This window comes from Macrobrachium rosenbergii, chromosome 58, assembly GCF_040412425.1.
Source record: "Macrobrachium rosenbergii isolate ZJJX-2024 chromosome 58, ASM4041242v1, whole genome shotgun sequence".
Classification (NCBI taxonomy): Eukaryota; Metazoa; Arthropoda; class Malacostraca; order Decapoda; family Palaemonidae; genus Macrobrachium; species Macrobrachium rosenbergii.
In genome coordinates, this window is record NC_089798.1 from 6,764,123 (window position 1) to 6,769,923 (window position 5,801).

The window sequence follows — 5,801 nt, forward strand, 5'->3', positions numbered from 1 at the left end:
GTTTTAAAACGCACAGGGTTTCACATTAGATTGCACGAGTTACTTCATTGTTTAGGCTACATAAGAATCAACATACAGCAATGGTGCCAGGCAGTACACATCACAAACTGGTTGGCTATCTTACGCTGTCCAATCTCTCCCTCCATATCTATGATTAAGCCCTTCAAGGGCAAAGGAGATGTAATTGCTTGGTTAAAAAAGGTAAAATTGGTCGCTAGGCTTCAGAAAGTGGCTGCATTTATTCCATTGTTTTTGGAAGGTAATGCGTTGGCCTTGTATTTGGAAATGAAGGAAGATGACCAATGTGATAGTGAAAAGATTGAATAATTACTTAAAGAAGCTTTTTCAGATAGGGCTTTTGTAGCATTTGGGAAGCTGACTAATTTTATGTAACTAACTTACCTAGTAATTACTTAGCTAAGAGTTTCTATTCGACAGCAGCTTAAATTCTGAAAATTCACTGTAGTGCTACTCTTTTGTTTATGTAGGTGACTAGCCCCTCACTTACAGGGCAAGAGAGAACAACTCAGCCAAGAGCTCAATTTGTTTTCTGCCAGCTTAAGACCTACACATTTTAAGTATCGCAGCTGAATTTGAGATTTTGGTTGTAATTCTTCCCTTTAGGTGAAGTATTTTTGCTTGGTAGCCTTTGGTACTGTTTATTTAATTAGTTTATTAGCTTTCTCACTGATTTTGACTTTGACTCCCAATTGTGACAATGTCAGACTCTAGTTTGTGTAGTGTTAGGTATTGTAGCAGAGGCTGCAGTACTAGATTGACAAAACTAATTTAAGATTCTCATACCTTTGTGCGCTGTGTAGGGGACAGGTATGTTCAAATGAATGATGTGCGAGTACAAGGGATGGGATGACAAGAAATGGAAGACTTTAGGAGCTCGTCTTTCCAAGTTAGAGAGAGACAGGAAAAGAAAAGTGGCTAACAGAGCTAAAAGTAAAATATTAGCTAGCCAGGGATATGTTCAGGTATCTAACATTATTAATGAACCTATTGTCTCTTCTCCCCCTAAGTTACTTCTCTCATTTCCAGCCCTCCTCCAATTCCTCCTACTCTGTCTCCTGGCTTCCACACTCCTGAACCGGACCACTACGCCAGCCTCGAGCAAAGGTTTGACTAGAAATTTGGTCTTCCTGCAACTTTGGTTACCCAAATTGGTGAATCCATGTGTGCATTAATGGAGAAGTTCAGTGATAAAAGTGCTAGTGCAAGTAAAGTGATTGTGGAGGCGGTGGCTGCCTGTCCCACCGATTCTCCAGGCAAAGGTCACAGCCATACTCCCCCAACCCTGGGAGGACGCATACTGGAGGCCCAAGGGAGGTCGGTGGGGTCTGCCCACGGGTAGTCACCCCCTCAGTCGCACTTGTTGCATCCCAGGTTGCAACCAAAGACAGCCACTGGGTGGGCATCTCAGGTGTCCATGATTTGTCCAGTTCCAGAGACTCAAGCCCTAGTCAGAGGTGCCAGTGGTGTTTCTCTGACGAGTCGCTCCCTCTGAAAAGGCGCTCTTCTTTCTGTGATCAGTCTCCTCCGCTTCCCAGCAAAAGGCTTAGGGAGTCTTTATGGAGCCCACAGCCTTTGTGCAGTGCTTGGGACAGCCCTGAGCATTTTTTGTAGTTGGTTGCTTCTAAGCATGCATTGTCTTGGGAGCGCCTGCGCTTTTCGCATTTTTGCCCTTGCGTTGGTAGTGAGCGCCCATTTAGTGCTGAGCACCAGTTTGGCGCCGAGCGTCAGTTTGCTGCCAAGCTCCATCTAGTAGCCGAGCATCCAGGTGTACTGGCACATCAAGTTACTTCAGAGCTTCCGTGTGTGGCTGAGTGCCCGGTTGTAGCTGAGCTCTTGCTGGCAGCCAAGCGCTAGATACCTCCCAAGCACCCATTGGCACTGACTCATAATAGGACAGCGGATATTCCGTTGGCGCCCAAGCGCCCATCTGCAGCTAGTGTTCCTTTACGCCAACAGACTTCAATTCCTGTTGCTTCTACTTCGGACATCAAGACTTCAACTTCGTTATCTGCTGTGTTTCCAGCAGCTAGTTCTTCTTTGGGCGTGGGATCATTGTCTCCCAAGGTTCTTGATCCTTCCTTGGCTCCTCTTCAGAAACATCTGGATAACATTTTGGGGCTATGCAGAAAGCTTCCTCTGTGCCAGCAGTTACTCCTGCAGAACCTTTGCTTTTGCCTTTCTCTTCAGATGAAGATGAAGAGGATTTGGACCAGGAGGAAGTTCCTTCTGAGTATGTGGCTTTGCTGAGGTATTTGCTTCAACGATTTCCTGATTTTTTCACCCCAGCGGCTCCTGTTTCTCCAGCTTCCTCGTTCATGATGAGCGATCAGCCTGCCACTTCCAAGAAGCTGCTGAGGATTGTTCTTTTGTCTTCTTCGAAGGCTTTGTGAGAGGTTGACAGTTGGTTATCCGAGAAGAGTTGCCAAGGTGAGGTGTCTTTTAGCAATCTGCCCTCTCACCTATCTTCATGGAGGTATCGTTTCTATGCTACTAGAGAGGCTCCTTCATTGGGAGTGGCTGCCTCCTCCCAGGGAGACTTCTCCAGTCTTGTGGATTCGGACAGGAGATCCACCTCCTCTGCGACGAAAGTTATGTTTTCTTCCTTCGAGATCGACCAACTGCTCAAGAATCTTTTTGAGATTCTAGAAGTCTTTAGCTTCATGGACTAGTCCATTGGAGCTCAGGCAAAGAAGATCAGACTTTCCTGATCTTCCGAGGACATTGCCACGGATTGGCGCAGTGTTCTTTGGTGTGCAGACAAGGCTATTAAAGATGGTTCTCTAGAAGTAGTTTTGTTGTAAGCTATGGGCATTTTGAAGAAAAGAGAGTTGTGGATTTCTTTTACTTCAAAAGGGGTTACGCCTTCTCATAAGTCTGCACTGCTTTTTTTGCCTGTCGATGGTAACCACCTGTTTCCCCAAGAGGCAGTAGAAGAGATCGCCTCCCACCTGCACAAGAAATCCACACAGGATTTCCTCATACAGTCATCAAGGTGTTCCAGGGATTGGACTACGCCTGCTTCTAAGTCGGCTTCTCCTCTTCGACCGCAGCCCTTTTGTGGCTCCCGTTCTAGGCCTCAGTCGAGACCTCGAGGTACAGTGCACTTTGCCTCGAGAGCTGTTAGAAGATCCTCCTCTAAGCCTGCAGCTAAGGAATGAGGATACAGTCCTTCATGCACCTGTTGGGGAGGTGTTGTCTGAAGGGACCCATTTGTTCTTCCTGTACGAGATGTCCAGGGATCTACTCCTTTGGGCGGACCAGAACCAAACTCACCTGATAACCCGGTTCATTCAAGGGGGATGCAATGTTCTTGCAGACGAGTTAAGTTGCCACAATCAAGAACCCCACGGAATGGATGCTGGACTGCCAGGTATGCTCTGATCTTTGGAAACTAGTGGGGGTGCCCACGCTGGACTTGTTTGCAACGTCCAGAAACCACCGTCTGCCTTTGTTCTACTCTCCGTTTCCGGACCCGTTAGCTTGGGCAACGGACGCAATATTGCAGAACTGGTCTGATATGGACCTGTATGCCTTTCCCCCTGTTTGGAATGAGCAGCCAGGTGATCAGAAAGTTTCAAGCACATCAGAATGTCAGGATGACGCTTTCAGCTCATATTTGGCCACCAATGGAGTGGTTCCCGGAACTGATCAGCCTACTTGTAGACTTTCTGAGACTCCTGCCAGCCATTCCAAGTCTGCTTAGGCAACCCCGCTTCAGGAGGTTCCATCAGGGCTTATCCACACTGACCCTGATGGCCATTATCCAGTGACAATGACCCCGTGAACCAAACACGTGGATGAAAGAAACACATCACCTCTCATATGACTTTTCTCTCTGTTAACAAACACAAATGCTTGTACTTAATGCCTGTTTCTACATTTTGGTTCGCACAAGCCCTTGACCTGTGTGTATGTTCTGTGAATAAATTAGTAAACTGTAAACTCCGAACCTTACTCATACTTCCCCTCACAGTTCTACTACAGTTCTTGGTTCACATTTAGTGGATAAAGTTAGCAGAGGAAGGGTCATAACTGCCTTTGACGGGAGAGAAATCTTGTGTAAAGGTGAAATGTGTGTAATGTTGAGTATTGATGATGTTGCAATTACTGAAACTGCTTTAGTGGCTGAGAAACTAATTGACAACATTGATTTAATTTTAGGCTTGAATGCAATCAGTGGGTTTGGAGGTGTTACAGTGGCTGAGGGCAAAGTTCTCTTTGGTAAGGAGATGTCCAGTGATAAGTGATAACTCGGAGTGTGGTGCTATGGCTAATGTATGTAGTAATTCCAGTTATGTAAGGACTGGGTTATGAGCGACATACTGGCTGGGTGTTAACTGGTTTATTGGTTGTTCCTTACTGAGATAAATGTACAGAATCTTGGAAGATGTTATTGACGTGTGCGAGCGGTAATGTAGCGTCTACACACAGACAGGTAAAACGGACATAAAGGTTCAGACATCTGTGTTTGTCGGCAGACAAACAGATGGCGATATCAAGAGACATGATTAACATACGGTGATGAAACATACATCAGTGGAAGGGTCAGGAAATTCTACATATGGCCAATTGCATGAGATTCAAGACACATTAATGGATACAATGCAATAGCATAATAAAATGTGAAATGGAGAGACCTTTGGCGTCTTCACAAACAGAAACATACACACAGTTTGATACAGAAGATTCGTTGGAACATTATGAGTACATGATTAGAATGCTTGCATGGCAATGCAAGTAGTGGTGATTGTACATACGTTAAGACAACAATGCTTAGGGAGAAACAGACGGAAATATTGTATGGTTGAAATCGCGTTCCTGTAGAGAAAGAAAACGAGACGCTCCTGTTTTGTCCTGTCGACTCCGATGATGACGATCGACGAACACACGAACACACACGTGTTTGGAAGAGACAGCGTCGGGGCTCTTACAGTTATTACAATTGAAGATAAAGATTTTGTGGCAAGATTTGATGGTAGTCAGTGGACAGTAGAGCGTGTTCTATTATCTTATGAGAAACAGTGAGAAACACTACCCTCATGCTTTATTCCTCAAGTGTTATGTTGTTTACTCTTGTCTAAAAATCAGGTAGAACAAGAAGGTTCATGTCATGTATTTAAATAGCATTGTCCCTTACTTTCAGTAATTGATAATTCAGTGATGATAAAACCATGACAGTTCTCCAGAAAGAGTTTCAAGAACCTACCAAGGATAATGCAGAATGGTGGCAGCAAGAATAACCCACCTCCTAAGAATTCTGATGATACTAGTTAGACCAACGTACTACCAGTTGCAAGTTACAAAAAAGAAAAAGACACTCTAAGTAGTTTTGATATGACAATGTTTCAAGTAAATGTTACAGTAGCCGTCGGGAATTTTACCTCTGAGCACTAGTTCTGTGTCGAGATGTTGGTTGACTTGAGATAACCTGGCTTGAAGGGCAAATCTGCAAACATCAAACAGAAGGTCCAGCAAGATTTGGTAGCGTTTTGACAGTTTTATTACAAAATTAGACTCGGAAAATTTAAAATACATTAAGGTAAAATACAACCTTAAGGACCATGTGGTCGGCTATAAGGCGCACAACTCCAAAAAGGAAAAGTTTCACAAAACCCGTAAAAAACCCATGATATCGGTCTCAGAAAGTCACAGTTTCACATGAATCTTATTTCTGAATCATTGGACTACACTTTGACTGAACATCAACTATGCTGAGCCTTGGATGGCAAAAATACATGGTGATTAGAGGTGAACACCTCACGACCCTTTACAACAAAACC